Here is an 18617-nt window from a genome sequence, read left to right on the forward strand (position 1 = left end):
GGTTCAGGGTTTGGACTACGTGCCGCTGTCGTTTGAACCAGCAGACGGCAACAGGGAGACAAGTTTAAAAGCGCAGACGACAGTTCGGACGACCATACCGTCGTTTGACGTTAAAGACGCACTGATCGTAGTCCGCGGGTGGTCCGGACAACTTAGCGGTTTACCCGCGTTCATGTTGGAACAAAACAAATAAATCTGTCGACCACAATTATCCGTAAATTCAGCACAATGTGCACCCCGCACAAGCAATCGTCGTCCGACGGCGCCTGGTTTTTCCCTTTTCACGGCACCTATATTCACATTCTCAGACGAACCGAGCAAACAGAAAGCATGAAAACGGATCTTCAAACCTTTATGAGGTCTTTTTGTACAGCCCCCATCGCGGCGTTTTAACGAGAAAGCATGTTTGTGTCTCGTTTCCTTCAAAACAACACAGGAATGCACGTCCAGCATGGTGACTGCCGTCCACAGCCTCAGACCGGAAGTGTACCTGAAGCGCCACCACTGCGGAGTGACGTAACAGACTTGAGTTTGACCGCCGAATTCAGAAACGTCACTCAAACTACACTAAAACTAAAGGGGTCCTCCACTTCCTCGAGGAAGTGGAGGGGCCCTTCTGTTTGAGTGTAGTTTGAGTGAGGTTTCTGAATTCGGCGGTTAGTGTACTCCCAGGCCATGCCACTGACCAAAATTTTTTTTTTCTTTTTGCTGCGTACTATTGATGATAAAAGCCAAACTTGGTGACAAAGTTGTGGGCATTGCATTGCCGGCGCTGTCAACGACTAACAATCTGTTCACCAGAATCTCGCCATCAAGCTTTGGGACGCCCGCGGTGATTTAATATTTAAATTTGGCTTATGATGGGACGCGAGTAAAGTCCCTCGTTGAAATTCACGCTCACAAGTACCGCCACCATCATGTGGAAAAGCGCAAGACGCATACGCCACGAGGGGATGCTCTGCCGCAATTCGCTTTCAAGGGCCACTCATTCAGTGCTTCGCCGCCATTTGCTTCCAAGGACAGCTCGAGAAACGGGACTCCTGCACTGGCGCATTTGACGCTACTTGCAAGACAAACGCAAACACATCGAGGGGCTTTATGTGGAACAAAACGCGTGTTCTGTGCCTTGCGAACACCAACGCCTAATTACGATAAATATTGGCGGCTTGTTCCGAGTGCGAGTTGAGGAGATAGACGCTGCTGGTTTTTCTAAAATGCTTTGTGGGACTGCCATTGCGTCGCGAAAAAAACTAGTGCGTGTTTTAAAATTTACGAATATCAAAGAATGATTATAAGCGACATTTACTGAAACTACAGAAATGCTGCGTCACTCCTTTAGATTTTTTAATGACGACGTCCGGCAAGACAGAAACACTAGCACTCTTCACCTGTGCACCAAAAAGCCGCCTCTGAATCATTCATCTTACACAATTCACCTTCAGCAACACAACTTAACACGTCGCTTTTTTTTTTTTTTTTTTTGTTGGTTGTTGACGTTTGAGCATTAAAAAGGTTACTGACAAGTTGCATTTGACAAGTCTCACAGCATTGCTCACTAATGGCCGGTGGCCGATGGCGAGGAGCGAAAACAAAGCTTGGCAGCGCAGCGTTGGAGAGCGAGGATCTGGTAGCACAGTGCATCACAGAGTCATTTCTTGGGGAACCTGGACGTCAGCGCACAGCTATTGCAGCGGCGAGGACCCGAAGCACACCTGTTCGCTCGGGAGAAGTGTGTTTCGGCGTCTCGCCGCAGTGGGGCGCCAGTCACGTGGCTCCCCTCAAATCCGTTGTCTGCCGCTCCACCTCTTCCACTTCGGCGGCCGCTCCTCGTGGCGATCTACCAGGTTTTGTCAGCATATAGAAGGCTATGGTTCAATCCGCACCCCTAGCACGTTCCAATCTGGATAAGCGTCGAACCGGCGTTCGTTCACGTATTCACTATACTGCGCAATTCACGTTAAACAACCTTAGGCTAACAGTGCATGGTACTGCCCTGGCAAAATTTCTCATCTACGGCTGAGACACCAGACACCCACTGAGACTCACCAACTTGTCGCTGTATAAGCATACACAGAGAACAATTACTTCTAGACTGGGTAGTCAAATGATCATGGCTCTTCTAGGTCGGCTGGGGAATTTGCTAGGAAGTGGCTTTTGAAAAGAGTCGCAGAAAGAACTTTCTCCGTCTGCGCCTGGTGCCTGGCATAACGTGTAGGATTGTAACTTTAATTCGAAACGACAGCTAGTCTCGAGCGTATGAGATAACAGCCCTCCCTCCCGTACATATAAAAGGAAAGCTAACGACGAGGCAATAAAGAAAAAAAAGCGAAGTATTCAACTCGACGGGTGCGAGCGGAGAAACCACGGGGGACAACCTCATTAATGTTTCAGAAGCGGCTCTAGAAACGTAATTGCGTCGTACCTACACATTTCCGGGTAGGCATTAGCTCTTATAACCCCATTCCGATTTACTTCCTCAGCACGGAATCACGCGTCGTCGTCGTGCCCCGACCTAAATAAAAAAGATAAAGAATATATATATATATATATATATATATAAAGTCTTTGCACGGATCCGTGCGCGTGGGAACGGATTAAAGCCGGCCAAAGGGCACCGAGGGGTGGATTTGGAACCTTCTCCGCAACTAATCCCGCTTTCCGGTTACTGCGGGGTTTGGAGTTTAAAAAGAAAAAAAAAATCAGCTTTCGGGTAATCCGAGATTCCTTTCCCGCTATTGGGAAGGAGATGAAACCGTCGCGAACCCCAAGCGACCAAGTTGAGAACGAAACCCGTGGGGAGAGCAACGACGGGAATCGTGTATTTGGTTTCTGACGCAGCGATCGGCAGACGTCGCCACGCTGCGTCATCGTGTGGCTGGGGCTCGTTGTTCAATCAGCGAAGAACCGATTGAACCGGAGTCCTAGTCGAAAGTTAAAGCAGAGCACGTTATCCAGTCCAGAGGCCTCGTGTTGGGTAAATACTGAGCTCTGTGGGGAAAAAAGCTTGGGGAAAAAAAGTGCCCCTTACAGTTTGATCTCCTCGGCAATACTCGGCTCGGCCCTGCTGATACCGTCGCCTCCAATATGTTTCGCGCGCTCTACTCCGGCCTGACCAACTGCTCGGCTGTCCGGCAGAAACAGCGAGCCAAGCCAGTTCTGTAGTTCTCCGCACGCGGCGCTTATAAACAAACCAGAAACGGAAACAGAATCGCCTCAAAGCGCGGTGTCGAGTGTGAGCCCGCAGCATAATGCTTTCATCTTCATTGTTCTCAGCATCAGAATAGAGACAGGAAAGTCGATCTCTGTTGATTCGTAATTTGTATTCGCTACTCCATGTCCTTGCGCTGTTTCACTTGATGATACCTCACAATGCAAGATGTAGTGCGAATCTATACATATTTTTTTGTCCTGTGCGGCTGAAATAATTTGGAATACCATGCCCTTTTTTCCCCCTCCTCCTTTCCCTCCTCTTGAACAAGTTGGCAGACGCTCTCTCCCCTGTAGCTTTGGCTGTACTGCACGGTTTTAGTGAGACGGAGTATAGATTGCTCGGATTAAAAACAAAGAAAATACGGTTTGTGGTCCCCACAGCTGAAGCGAACCGCTAGAAACGTAAGTGTTCAATCTCCTCACCAAAAGCGCAAGGTCCTCTCAGAAAGTGTAATGAAATGTCGTTCTTAGTTCCTTCTGAAGTCTGAAATGAGTTCCCCGTTACAGTTGTGCCACGAGGGCCACACGAAACGGTTACTATCACCGTTCCGAAAGTGTAACGCAAGAAAAACATTCCTACGCAGGCCACGGGCGTCCTCCGTTAATACGTGTTCGAGCAAACTGTAGATGGGGTCAGGTTGAGGGTTCAGGAAAAGCTCCTCCCTCCTCTTTCCCCTTTAGCAGAGCGAACACTCAGAGAAGGCGACCTCCTCTCCAGCGTTTTCTCTGATAAAATAGAAAGGGGTGGGAGGAGCTTCCCCTGAACTCTTCACCTGTCACCAACTTTTCATTTGCATAGGTCTGGGCGATCAGTTTACAAAGCATAATTATGAAAGGGTGTTATACTCATTCAAGCGTTGGGATATGAAACGAACAGCGTTCGGAAGAAACACTTCCGCATCTTGGCGATTCATAGTGCTGCACGTAACTTGTGACAGCGGGCACTGCGTGCTTGTTGCCAAATGCTGTGCTTCTTTTTTTTGCTTCTCTGGAGCGTTTTTTGTGCGTTTCAAGACGAGCACACTAGCAGATGTCTCAGGTGGGACATATGGATTCGGTTACAGCTTTTCTACCCTTTCATGCTCAAACGCAATATTGTCGTTTCTCTACGCACTGGTCGTATTCAATGAAACAGTACATATTCACAAGACGAAGCGGTCGGGTGGAAGACTGACTGAGGATGCACAGCAAGTCATGACCGGTATGACCTGCCGCTAGAACAGAGCACTTATGCAAAAACTTGCACGTAACGAGTTCCACATACTGCTTGCATGTAATCAATTTCATTTCATTTTAACCTTTTAACGCTTTAGTTAATTTTTTTTCCGCAGTAACGTTGGGTGTAATCCAGTCACTAGTTTTCTGCAATCAATTACAAGGAACCAACAATATGTTTCCGAAAGACCTAAAACTATTGAGTGGAGGCAAAGTGGGCGCAACTGAAGGACGTCGCCAGGAGCATTATCGTCTTCTGACAGAAGAGTTCGGTCGTCGATGCTGTGATTGCGCAACATCTGCCGTCTCTGCGGACGCACCGGAGAATCCGTCCACGGATTTTTTTTTTTTTTTCAGCTTTTCCCTGCCACTATCTGAAACGCTTTCAACAGGTGGTTCTAACAGGGAAGGGCTTTGTTTCCCATAGGACTCCGAAGCGTCCGTCGAAGCACTGCGTAACCGCGAACTGGTACGCCAAGTGTTTGTGCGCTACAACACCGCTCTTCCCTCAAGTGCATCCGTCGAGAGGGTCTTTATTATCGCGGCAGATATATCCTCACCAGGATACCTGAGAAGATGACCGACGGGAACTTCGAAAGGCAACTGTTACTGAAGCTTAACAAGGTGTGAATAACAAAAAGAAACAAAATGTAACCACTTTGAACATAGGAATGCATTTTTGATTCCGTAATAAAAAGTGATAGAAGTAACGTGAAAAGTAATACATCACATTACTTTCCGGTAATATTTCAATTACATTTTTATGCACTAATTGATTAGTGTGAGCGGTTACAGTTTTCAATAAAGTAATTTCTAGGTTACTTTTTTTTTAATAACAAGTACACGACTGCTTATGTCATTGTGGCCCGGACTGGCCTATCGGCACGAAGAGAAGCGCAAAACGCGGAACACGCGGCCTTCGATACATGCTGCGCCATCTGGAGGCTGATAGAACTGCAGAGTGGAGATGGGGTCTGCGAAGGTGTGCACATCCAACACCGCCTCAATTGTAGAGCCGTAGTGCTGACAGAGATGTCGTCATCAGCGAAGGCGAACGCTGGCCACAGGTTGGAAACGACTCGAAGCCGAGCCCGGACGCGGCACTCGTTTCCAATCTGTGTCCAGCGTTGGCCTTTGCTGGTGACGCAAAAATGTCAGCACTGCGGCCTTGTCTTCTAGGCGGTGTTGGCCCATCGGAGTAAGGGCACTCGCTTGCAGCGCCCTCTCCACCGCGCAGTTTTATCAGCCTCCAGATAGCGCAACATGTACTGAAGGCGAAGCATTTCGGCGTTCGTGTTTCATACCTTTCCTGTGCTACCTTCTTGTTCCCGTAATTCGGTTCTCCCATAAAGGGACTCGAGTACATTTAGGAATCATAATCATTCGCTTATTTCTGAAATGTACTGAAAAGCTTTTAAATGACTGTTGCTTTGGCGAAAGGCACCCCTACGGTAAAGGATACCAGCCGCCGGAGCGTAAAGTAGAATGTACGGACCTTTCCTCGTTTGTCTCCGCGATTCGAGATACGTTTAGCTACAGTTGAAAGGCTGAAACCGTGGTGCTTGACGTCACACACCAGCTAAGGCCATGAGCGACTCCCTAGAGATTTCTTGGAGTAGAGACCATCCACAAAGTTTACTCTTCGCTCAACTCTTCGGAGACCGAAACACCGCCTCAATGCCGCATGGACCATAAACTGATCGATCGAAGAAGGTGGGCGTTCCATAAAAAAAATTAATCGAAAACTTTGATGAAAACATTGGAGCATTCACAAGCTGTTCACCGTAAGGATGAAATAAAAATAACTGTCTGATATAATGCCTAAAAGTACAAAATAACACAAATCAGAAACACGTAATGAAGTGGTAAGGGTCGTGTCAACCTGGTGATATCAGAAGAAGAATGCCTGGCCCCGCTACATTCTTAAGCCACAGTCTCCCTGCGCATGCATCATGCAAGAGACAGTGTGCAGATACCGTATGAGGCGTATATTCCTTCCCTGTATGACAGTCTTGTCCCATTGTTCGTAAAAAAAAAAAGCTCTCCCCAGACACGTTCTAATAATGGATATGTTTGAAGCAAACCTGCGTCCAACACGCCTGAGGTGTGTGTCCGCAGGTAATTCTGTCATCATGTCTACGGCGAACACTGTCTTGTGTATGATGTGCGGGCTTTAGTTAGCTTGAGACGGTCTCTCCCGCAGTGCTACGATGCTCACCATTTAACCGTCACACAGATACACCTTTCAGTCCGCCACGCATGTTAAGTAATATATCTAACAACACCGGTTGCATTCGAATCCGCAGTTCCAACACATCCTTGCCCGTACCAAACCATTACGCGGTTCCATTTTTTAAATTTTTTTATGAAGGTCGTAGCACACGGGCACTCGTTTCAGTTCAGTGTTGAGTTCCGGTATGACATTCGAGATGTGATAGAAACGTTTCTGGACTGATTTTGTAGCGTAAAAATGGAGGGAAGCGCAGTGATGCGCGCGCAGCAGTCGAAGGAAGGGATCTTCCAGCGTCATGATGCCAAAGGGCGTCGCTCTGTCGACAATTGGAACATTCCCACGCTCAGGGCTTTCTTCTTTCCCTAGACGATGGGAGCTCCCACTGGAACAGTAGCAGACATGTTCGGCATTTGACGGGAGATCAGAACAACGACGCGTCTATAAGGACAAGGTAAGAACGGCTAGGAGGATCTTCAGTTGTCCCACCTGTGTGTATAGTGCGTGCTTCCCGCCTTCGACAACGCATCGACGACTCGTGCTCCTCGAGCGCACGCGTGCAGCCAGAGCACGGCAAAAGCCGGAAGACACGTCCCGCCGTTTTCAATCTACCAGTGACTAGAATGGTTCGCCGCAGCTCTGGGCACAACGAATGAGAATAACTTGTTTGTTACTGCCGCGGCGTTCAACTCCCGCCAAACGCTGCATCTGAGTTCGGCTCGTGTTGAATGGGTGAAGCACCGATGAAACACGAGTCCCAACCGAACGCTTGCGCAACACTCGTGTCTAATTCGTGCTCCGCACTCGATCGAGTTGGGTCACGTAAAACATCCGGTGCACACGGCCCTGTGTTGGGTAAACACCGAGCTGCGTGTAAACAAGCCGAAGAAAGCGCCCATTACGCTCCGATCTCCTCGCCGATTGCGCTGCCTCCTCTTGCGTACACAACACGCAACAATATATCCTACGATAAAAACCACCTGCTCAAACCGATTTCAGTTGTCCTCTCCGCAAGTGTTGCCCAGTGGATCTTTCGAATGCTGTTTGCGGCTGAAACCCCTCGTGCTTCTAGCGCCCCCGTGGCTTCCTAAAGTAAACAATGTAAATAAAAATATCTTTAATTATTTTGCATCGAACTAAGCGAATCTGAAGCAGCTTACGCGGAGAGCCAGTCGTTTCCTTTCCTGCGCCGGAGTTGCGGTAACGTCAGAAAGACGCCGACTCTGATTGGCTCTGATTGAAGGATAGTTGGAAGACCCCAAGGGGGGCAAGCTGCCTCGAGGTCTGCCCACTATCCTTCTTTCAGAACCAACCAAGGCTCGGCATTCTGACGTCACCAGAACCCCTGCAAAACAAGCAGACGAACTGGCGCCCCGCATAGGCGATTAACCGCACTTTTTTACGGGGTATACGGATACGGGTACGACAGTACGAGCGAAATTCGACCGCTGTGCCTCCGTCAATCGTCGTGTGGGGATCCCCCAATGCCATCGTGGGAAGTAATTTACGATCTACTGGTGTCCAATGCGGGACGCATTTTTCTAGGGTCGGCAGCCAAGTACGCGACAAGCGAACCTCAGCGCTCACGCGCAAAGCGGGCTGAGCACGTTTTTACCCTGCACTTCTACAAGTTCCGTGCGGCAATCTTGCTCCACTGTGAGGTGCCGGGAACAATTACCAGGCTGAACTTTACGCGAGAGATCCGGGTTATAGGTGATTGTGAAAGCAAGGCGAACACTATGTCACCCATGCTGCCTGTCCCGGTAGCCGCCATTTTGGTATTCAAGCTCTCGCCGGACCCAAAATCTCTCGATAGCTTGCAGTCAAAGGCCACAACGCCCGCAGGACTCACACTCCCGACTCGCAATTTTCTTGCAGACGCAAAGCTCTCGCCTACTGTTCACTAATACTGTATAATATCGTCACCGTACGATCGCTGCACGCTAGCTCCTCCAGCCAATAGGGAGTTTTAGTAAATCGTTCCGATAACACCGATAACAGTTTTTTTTTTAACTGTAGATCGTAACTGCAATAGCGCTACACGGCAATACGCCGATACCTTTCTGTATTGTGATTGGGTTTTGTTATCGGAGGTATCAAAACACAATCTAGTAAAATTCCCTCATGATGTCGGATATCGATATGGTGTATGTTCAAAAGCGCCGGAAGAATATCGGGTATCGTTATCGGAGTTGTCGGAACGACCCACTAAAACTGCCTATGCTGTCTAATCGGATCGAATGCGTCACCAGACAACAAAACACGAACCACCACCCCGGTACTATCTTGTCTTCCTCGCCTCCGTTTTTCTGAGGCGCTTCCATCCGAATGAACATGAACCAACTATCCCAATTAGCCATTTTGTTGCTAACCGACCCCTCCATCTGAGGACACCGAGTGTCGGACCGGACCAAACAACGTGGCACGAATTTCCGCACCCACGTCTAACCGTCGCGTTGTCAGAGAGGGAAGGAATAACTCTGGGTGGGCGCTATCTCGCCCTGGTGCCCGACCCCACCATCCCCTGCTACGCCCGTGCAGCGGCGAGCGGGTAGGGGGCCACCTGTATGTCTGGTGCGCAACAATTCAATTTGGGGGTCCTCTTGGAAGGTTCCCCCCTTCCAGGAGCAAACCCTCTGAACGAGGAGCAGCGTCGGCGTCCGTCGGGACGGGCCGCATCGGACCAAGAAGAAGAAGAAGGGGGCCCTTGGAGTCCCCTTGCTGCCTCGGCGGACCAAACCAGTTTGCTCGGTCGTCGTGCAGCGGCGGCGGCGAGAGCACGCTCTTCAAGCGGCAGTCATGGAATGCGTCGTGAGGAGGAGGAAGAGGGCAGCAGCTGCTGCTGCTACCCCCTCCCTTTTCTCGTCGATGCACAGTGTGCCTCAATCCGCCGATGGCCAGGCGGCAACAGCAGCCCGCGTGGGATACGCAAGGACCGCTGCCCCAACTGCGGCGGGGTGATCGCGCGTGGCGGTGACGTGCTCGATCAGAAATCGCCCCTGCAGTAGACCCTTTTTTTGTTCTACCAGTGGCTTCTAGTAGATTTTGTTTGATGCACTATGATGACGTTATGGTGAGGTGGAGTGCACGCAGCGCACACTTTTAGTGAATCCTAGGAAGATTGATTTCGCCGATACCCGTGCAAGCGTTCTTTTCGCATGACATATCCTGAAGCGAAAACATTGTAGTATATAAGGTTGATGCGATGACATATCCTAAAACTGAAACGAAAATATCAGTGTTTGATGTTGATGAGACGTGTTTCCCCTCAAGTCATATTCTGAAAGTACACAAAGGTTCGGTGTATGGAGTCGATGTGATGGTATCTCCTGACACTGAAATAAAAGCTTCAGTGTACGACGTTAGTCTAATGTGTTGAGACAAGTTGAAACTGAAACAAACGGTCTAGCATTCGATGTTGATATAATTTGATTACATATGGCCAAACTGAAGCAAAAGATATAGAGATGCCGTTAAAATACGAATATATATTTTGCAACCATCAAACTGCGCCATAACAGTAGACCTAAAAATAAATTGTAGGAATGTGAGCTAGCCAACGCAGCAATAAGCCAAGATAACACTATTCCAACGATAGTTCCCACAATTATCGTTTGCCTGAAAGCCAGAACAAATCCACGGAGGTGCAGTATCGTGTATTGTTATCGGAATGCAAAAAAAAAAATCAGCTTAAAACTTCATATTAGTCCGAGACATCCGGGCACTTTACGGCCCCAGAGCTCATACCGATATCTTTGCCCTTTGCCGAAAACCTCCATGGCATTTCGTGCAAGCGGTGCACTGCAGCAAAGTGCACGGGCGTCCATCGCTTTCAGAACACGCTGCGGAGGTCGCAGGTAAACACTAATAGTTATCGCGTATGGTTCGGCCGCGCAAATGCTGGTTTAGCGAGAGCACCTACATCTAAATGAGAAATCGCACCTTCGGCAACGTTCTAGCGAAACCTACGGCACCTGGTGGCTAAAACACCTCGCTGTCGCGGCAGGTGCGTTTGCCAGCTTTCTCCGAGCCGGTCAAATATTCACATCACCTGGCGGAAAAAACAAAACAAAAACAAAACAAAAAAACACGAGCTTGTGAAAGAAAGTTCAAAAACTCATGGTTAAAATCTCCAATAGAGTTCGCTGTAGTCCAGAAGTGTTGAAAATGTTGAACGTCTTAGAGAACGTTGCGCACCTGTGAGAAAATGAACACACTAATTAAATACTTGCTAAGGGCGTTTACAACAGCGAACTCAATGATTTTTTGTTACTTCCATCCGGGAGCGTGAGAGTGAAGCTGAGTTACTATTAAAGCATATGTCACCCCTCCTGTCGTGACGCCTGTCTCGGCCTGAATGATCTGCGTTTGCTTTAAAATACTTCCTTAAAAATTTTCAGTTTGTTATGGGCTTTTACTAGGAGTAGGCGACAACGCCTGACAAATAAGAGCCGCAAGTTGCTACCCGATTCCAAGTGTTCAGTCGCATCTATATATCCATTCATTCATGACAAGGGTGCCGGCGCTAAGTGTCGTTTGCCGAAAAACGAAAAGAAGAAAAACACAGATTCGTGTTATCAGTATTACATCTTTGACTATTGGAAGCAAAGCATTTATTCTCTCCGCAATAAGATAGCAGTCGACTACCTGCCGCTAAAAGATGTTTCCGAAGCAAAAAAAGACGCTTTAAAGAGTATTGAAATACAGCTAGCGTCAAGGGATCAGCAGTTGGTGTTTCTCATGAAAATGTCCGCTCACATCTGATGTACTACACTCGGCCAGTTTGGCAGCATAAGGGGGGGGGGGGGGGGGGGGGGGGGTCCGGTGGCCAACTGTGTTAGCGCAACGCGGCTCGGAGCAGGTGAAGCGAAGGCTCTCGCAGCAGTACCGAGGGCACGGGTCTTCGGTTCCAAGCCCCACAGCCACCAGCTTCGATCCGGATGTGTATCGTACCGACGTGCATCACTACCGCGTGATGTACGTTAAATACCGCAGGTTAGCATTGGCTTATTGCACCGTTAAATTCCTCGGCGTCAGCGTTCACACCAGTGTCGCCGTGCCTCTAAGGGCGCGTTCACACCGGCGATGTGGAGCGCACTCGCGCGATGCGACTAGATCGTATCGCAAAAAAAATAAGATGGTCACAGTCGCGCTCGCGATGAGCGCACCAGTGTGATCATCTGATTCGAGAAACAACTCGCTCATCGCGCGCGCCAGTGTGATCACACTGGCGCGCGCGATGAGCGAGTTGCTTTTCGAAAACTATCGCTCCGAACGCCGCTGATTCGCTCACCCGCTCAGCGACCAAATCGCATCGCAAAAATTCGGGTCAGCTAGCAAATACTCAAAACGCGTCGCAATTTTTTTTTTTTTCCGCGACCGTCGCACCAGGGACTGCCTCAGGCCACATTCGGTCCGCGAAGGTCACCGGCCCTTGATCTAATAGCGTCCAGGAAACCTGGGTAGCTATGTTCGACAAATGATTTGTTTCTCCTAAAAAGAAACGGAAGTGACGGAATCGACGATAGGGCGCCTGGTTGGTCAGAGGCTCAAATGACGAGAGTTCTCTCTTTCGTCATTTAAGCCTCTAGCCAATCAGACGCTATATCGTCAGTTCCGTCAGTTCCGTTTCTTTTTAGGAGAAACGAAACATTTGTTAAACAAAACCCCCTAGAAAGTGACCGATATCTCGTTATCATGCAAACAAAAATCACAAAAAAAAACATAATAATAAAAAAAGCCCCAAAAAAACGAAAGAAAAAAAACAACAAAAAACGTCGCCATTTATTCTCCAGCGCCACAAGCCCAGAATTCTTGGAATGCCTGAAGCAGTAGCTTCTTCCCCGAAATTTGAGAAAACAACCTCCAATGAGCGTGGGGCCACTTTTAACTTCCTATTTTTTTTTCTCTGTGTATTTTACGGCCGCACCCCCCAAGGGCCAGCAAGTCGCATACACAAATCCGCACCTCCCAGACTCGAAGCAATACTTCGGCGAGACCGCCAGCCCCGCCATCGAAGTTCGAGGTCTGTGTTCCACTAGACCGAGAAATGAGAAGTGCAATATTAAAAAAAAAAAAAAAAAAAAAAAAAAGAAGCCCCACAAAAACAATAACAAAAAAACGTGATGCTTTTCTCGGTAATGCGCACCAAAACACACTTAGCAAGTGCCAAAGAAACAAGAAAACAAACCAAAAAAGAGCGAGCTAACCAAGGAACGTCAACGCAATCCTCTTCAGAGCAATGCTCCCACGCACACCACCTAGGGACGCTAGGGTCCCACTAATGTCGCAAAGGACCCAACTCACCACTAGTGACAACAAACAGGACGCAAAAAAAAAAAAAAAAAAAAAAAAAAACCGAGGAGCGTACGCTTTAAAACAAAACAAAACAACAACGAAAAACAAAAAAAACAAGAGGGGAACTAACTTTTTAACAACGCGATGGCCTTGTGTGTCTCGTTCTGTCTTCTCCGCGGGCGAAAGAAAACTCAAGGAACAAACAAAATGCGCACAAAAACACACGTGCAGGCAAATTTGGAGTGATAAGATCGCATCCGGCAGACGTCGTCGTCGACGAGTGAGGGCCAGTATGGGTTGGAAGCGTTTTTCCCCTCTTCGAAAACAACAACGACTGCAGGGGGAGGTCGGAAAATGAAAAGTCGTTTGGAGTCGTAAAGTTGGCTAGGGGGGGCGATGGTCTCGAACGCTCCTTGACTGCCCAGAAGAGAAGAACCTCGCCCAGAGCTGATTTTTAAAATATTTTTTTTACTCCCTACACGAATCGAAGGCTCCAGCAACAGGGCGCAGCGCTCTATGGTTGTTGTTTTCTCTTCCTCCGACCACGACGACTCTTGAGAAGGACGGTGCTCCATAGCCGCGACGTCTGGTCTGGATGACACCGAGCTGGAAGGAGGACGTGCCTTGTTTGTGATGGTCAGATAAACTCTGTTTTTCCCCACCAACCAAGACCCGTACATAACGCACAACTTGAGCCCAGTTACTTTTTTCGTTAACGAAATAACGACCTACTAGTAGTCACTTTCGAAGAGAAGGAATTAGTAACGTATTCTGGTTACTTTCTGATGAGGTAACGAGTTACGGGGTTTAGTTCCTTCTGGCGGGAAACGCCTACAACACAAGTACCCAACGCATTTTTCGCCCCGGCACGCGCATGCAATTTGCACGACCAGAAAACGCTAAATAGACCATAAAAAGATGTGCACGTGATGTGTCGGCATGGCCAACATACCACGTGTCGGTGTGGCCGACACGTTCAGAGTAACTTGAAAATAACGCGTTATCTTATTTTCAAGCTGGTGTAACGCGTTCCTTATGAATCGCACCATGACGCGCTAGTTATTTTTTGGGTGACGAAAGAGCAACGGTGTTATTCAGTTACTCTATTTAGTAACGTGTACATCTCTGTCACCAACCAACACACATACACCAACCAAAACTACGAAAACTAAAGGGGAACATAGAAGACAATAGCGAGCACCGCGTTGTCTGTACTGACTTCTATGTTCCTCTTTCGTTTCTGTAGTCTAGCCACCTAGCTATGCGCTCCATCACCCAAACTACATGACTCGTTTTCTGTTTAAAGTATGGTTTTGGAAGGATCCTCGAGGTCGCTGATCCACAGATTTACTTCTCCCTGTTGCATGTCCAACTGAAAACAAGCTGTTCACGAAGAACTTCCCGCCTACCTCACCAGACGGCAATGAGCATCCGTCAAAACTTAGCTCCGCAAAGTGGAATGCTGATTCGTAGTGCTAACCCCTGTTTGGATAAGCATAGCGGTTTGAGAGATATCAATGAGTGTGAATCCAAGGATACGCATTCGGGGGGTTAGCACATTTACCTCGAACTCCTAAAAGAATTTCAAGCTTCATGTTGTTTGTTTTTTTGGCCCGGTGCGCCGGTGCTCATGCAGCAACTGCGTGTACGCGCAATGCAAGCGTTGTAAGCGAGTGGTCGAAGACACTAAGCGAGTGGTCGAAGACACTAAAGTGCTCGAAGTCATGGCAACCTGATATATAACTAAGTTCAGCGCTTCCCCGGTATTTGTTTTCCCAAAGGCTGCTTAACCACGCGCCTCGTACGACCGCAACGTGTGCTACATGTAACACTCCGGGAGTTAACAGATCCATTAACTTTCAGTTGGCTGTTCCCAATCTGCTCGAATAATTGATTGCTCTCGCAGGGCTGAATTTACGGCGAACGCTGTTGCATCCGTGGTGTTCAATACGTGCTCAGAGTACTTTGCCGAACTATGCCGGACTCAGCTAAACGGCGCAGCGGCAACCATAGTCGGTTACGGGCTAAGAATTCAGGGGAAACTTGTCCCTTCCCTTTCGACTTCAGCAGAGCGGACGCTGGAGAAGAGGTCGCGTCCTCTCCAGCGTTCGCACTGCTAAAGTGCAAAGGGGTGGGAGCAGCTTAGGCTTGAACTCTTAACCTGTCTCTGACTATAGATTGCGCGCACTTTTGAAAAGGGTGTGTTGCATCCGAGCCGTTCGAGCTTTCTTTCGCAAATGAATAAACGAAATGTAAACGACGCGGTTATTTATTGACCTTAGTTTGTAACCCATCTAAACCAGAAGACAGCGCCCCCGTCGTCCAAACAAATGGAAGTGTACGGCCGCTGCAGCAGTTCGCTAACCAGTTCTTGCACCCAAACGAGGAAACAAAAACAAATGAATACATAGCAACGGGCCCAAACTGTAACATAGTCTCTCAATTTATATTCAGGCGCCCGGGCTCTCCGGCGCCTGAACACGTACACGAAGGAATACGCAGAGTTACTGTACCTGGGAAAGCATCGAGGAGCAGCAAAATCACAATCACACAATCGCAAGGACAACAACCCGAAACCGAGATGTAAGCTATACACTTTAGTCCTGGTATATACATTTAAGGTTCAGGCGTGCTTACAGAAAACAACAGAAAACGTGACTTAAACAGGAAAGCGACGACTGTATCTTCATTATGACTCGACGGCCATGGTTCCAAGGGGTAGCAGGACACGCGAGACAAAAAGTGATAGAATCCGGTCGGCGAATCCCCGAAAAAAAATCAACCGGAGATAGGCTCACCGGAGGAAAGCTCACCGAAAAAAAGCTCACTCACGTTCTAGCGGGTCCGGAGAAAAGTTCACCAGCCTTTTGACAGAGAAGGAGATAAGCTGACCTTGGAATTCAACGTTTCTGCAAGGAGGTCTTTTAAATTTTGATAACTATAGTTAGATACAACCTAAAAAAGATAGTGCGAGAGAGAAAAGGGTTCGCACGACGAAAAGCCGTTGTGGAAAGGAGGTTGTTCCTCTTCACTTCAGCTTTCCTAGTTTCCGCCCTTTTCCCCCTCGCACTGTCTTTCTTAAATTGTATATGACTATAGCGAAACTAAATCTACTGGCATTTCTCACACAGGAGATATACATTTCTTAGCAGGGTTATCTACTGTTCCAGTTTCACGCCTCCCGTTTTCGCGCTATTGTTGCCCTATTTAATTCTGACGTAGCCGCAATAAAAACAATATACTTGATTTTTTTTTTTTCAGTTAGAACGAACTTAGAAATTAAAGCTTACCTTCTCACACAAATGGTGAAATGTGAGGATTTGGCATAGCTTATGCAGTGCCTGCTACTATATGAAACGCATTTCAGCAGTATAAGAATCTCGGAACTACTCAAGCTGCAGCCCATTATAGATTGCTTATATTTTACTTTACTCAAACTATATTTTAATTACCGCTCCATAGAAATACTTCATTTCATTTTAGCCGTACCTCCTAGGTTGTCCATGAAGTATACTTAAAAGCGTTATCTAATAGTTATCTACAGAAGAATCACCTGCACGTATGGCATCCCCCCATACTTCAGATGACTGAATGTTTTCAGCTGCACAAACACCCGATTCACAAATCCGTGGGTGAGCTTTTCTCCAGATCCCTTATATGGTCGGTGATCTTTTTTCCGCATGAGATAGTTTCGGGGTGGGCTAATCTCCGTTGAGCTTATTTCCGGTGAACATTTCTCCAGCGCCAAAACCGGCACGATTATACGGGGTCTCTTTTAGTATGATAGTCGAGAAAGCTACGCTAATGCGGTCTATGCAGGTGACTTATACGACCAGGAGGACATAACATAGAGGACTTATCGTCGCAGTAAGTCGGACATTTAGCTATGAATTGCTCATTAACTTTTGGATTCGTTAAGATAGACACATGATGGCAACTACAAACATGCTGAGCGTCATGAGAACCAACAAGTCAATAAGGTTGGAAGACCTCGAAGCCCGTTGGAAGCGCTTCGAGGTCTTCCGCGATACCGCTCGTGCCGGTTGCACGTGCGGTATCGCACCACTGCGGTTGGCAGGTGCTCCAAAAGTTTTCTAAAACTCACCGATTTAGGGGTCTTCAACAACTCTGAGCAAGCTTCTAATGTGGAACCTTAGGTTTACTTTCACATATTAAAAAACCTAGTTAACAAGTCTTAGTTAATTAGCCGACTTATCATGACGATTAGACCCCCATATCAGGTCTTCTGGCCGTATAACCTACCTTCAGGGATCGCAATAATGAAGATTTCGCGGATTTTTTAAGAAAAAGTCGTAAAGACCAATGAAAAAAACATCAACCTTTATACGCCCATTCAGCGCTGATTAGTCATGAGAAAAACCATTCACTTGACTGTGCACGCGTCCGCGGCGTCCGATATTTCGCGGAAGTGATCTACTGCGCATGCTCGGAATGGGCTCCCACAACCCAGGGGACAAAGATGGCGGGGAACAGGAAGCGATTATTGGAAGGCTCTGTGTCACGAAGTCCGACTGCACTCGCAATTCAACCGCGCCTACATAAAAAAAAAGAAAACAAAACAAAAAAACACGTTATTTAAGTCGAAAAACGGCCACTATATTCCGATTATCATAAGTGTTGAAAATAACCCCTGGAGAAGGGGAACAAGAGGGACAATAGACAAACACAAATCTCCAAACACAGCTAGGTGACTGGTGCGCGACCGAAAATATCCGCCTGGTCCGGGTATCGAACCCGGGACCTCTCCATTACAAGTGGAGCGCTCTACCAACTGAGCTAACCAGGGGTTAGACGTCAGTAGAGCAAACGGATTTATCAGCCGCCACCAGTCTAACACCAACAAGGGTGAAGCTTGCAATTTAAGGTTATTATTATAATGCAATTAAATGCAAAGGTGGAAGCGAGCTGGACAGTAATGATGAAAATAATCCCTGGAGAAGGGGAACAAGACCCCACGCGGTCCCAAGGGCTGGGCTAGAGCTACCACAAGTACGTTACGCTTGTGGGCAGGCACATAGCCAGGATTTTGTTTCGGGGGGGGGGGGGGGGGGGGGGGGAGGGCCCATGAAAACTGCTTTATTGGGGAGAGGGGGGAGGTCCCAACAAAATGGAAGATTTCGGGGGGGGGGGGGGGGGGGGGGCCGGGCACCAAGGCCGCTCCCCCCCCCCCCCCCCCCCCCTGGCTACGTGCCTGCTCGTGGGTATACGACACTTCGGACGCTTTTTTGTTGAAAATCATTGTTGCCAGTTATTCGAATATTTTGCCCTCAAATGGCACGAAACGCTTTTCCGTCCTCCTGAAATGTTGAAACAGTCTGAGAGAGAGAGAAAGAAAAAAGGAAAACACAGAAACAATATTACCTGAACGTATACTGACATCGTATACCTAAAACTGAGGAAACCGCAGTTTCGAATTGTCACGATCCCCCATATACCCTTTTCAAACGTGCGCGCCATCTATATTAGCCACGCGCTTTGTGCCCACGAAATAAAGGACCGCCAATGTTGCTCGATGCACTTTTCATAAGGGTCCGTTTTGCCCCGTACTCTATTGAGTACCAAGATGGCTGCGCCCACAAGGAAATCAGGAAATGAGTGCCGATACTCCAAGCGCCGACCATTTAGTGGCTCTGGGACGGGCAGA

At 48.0% G+C, this 18617-nt stretch overlaps 1 non-coding gene across 1 annotated transcript; it reads right to left on the minus strand.

The window, feature by feature from the left end:
* Positions 1-17686: 17686 nt before the first annotated feature.
* On the minus strand, positions 17687-17759 carry Trnat-ugu. Its single transcript has one exon. It is a non-coding gene; the product is annotated as a tRNA-Thr (tRNA).
* Between the last annotated feature and the right edge of the window lie 858 nt (positions 17760-18617).

This window comes from Ixodes scapularis, unplaced genomic scaffold (assembly GCF_016920785.2).
Source record: "Ixodes scapularis isolate PalLabHiFi unplaced genomic scaffold, ASM1692078v2 PGA_scaffold21__2_contigs__length_744675, whole genome shotgun sequence".
Classification (NCBI taxonomy): Eukaryota; Metazoa; Arthropoda; class Arachnida; order Ixodida; family Ixodidae; genus Ixodes; species Ixodes scapularis.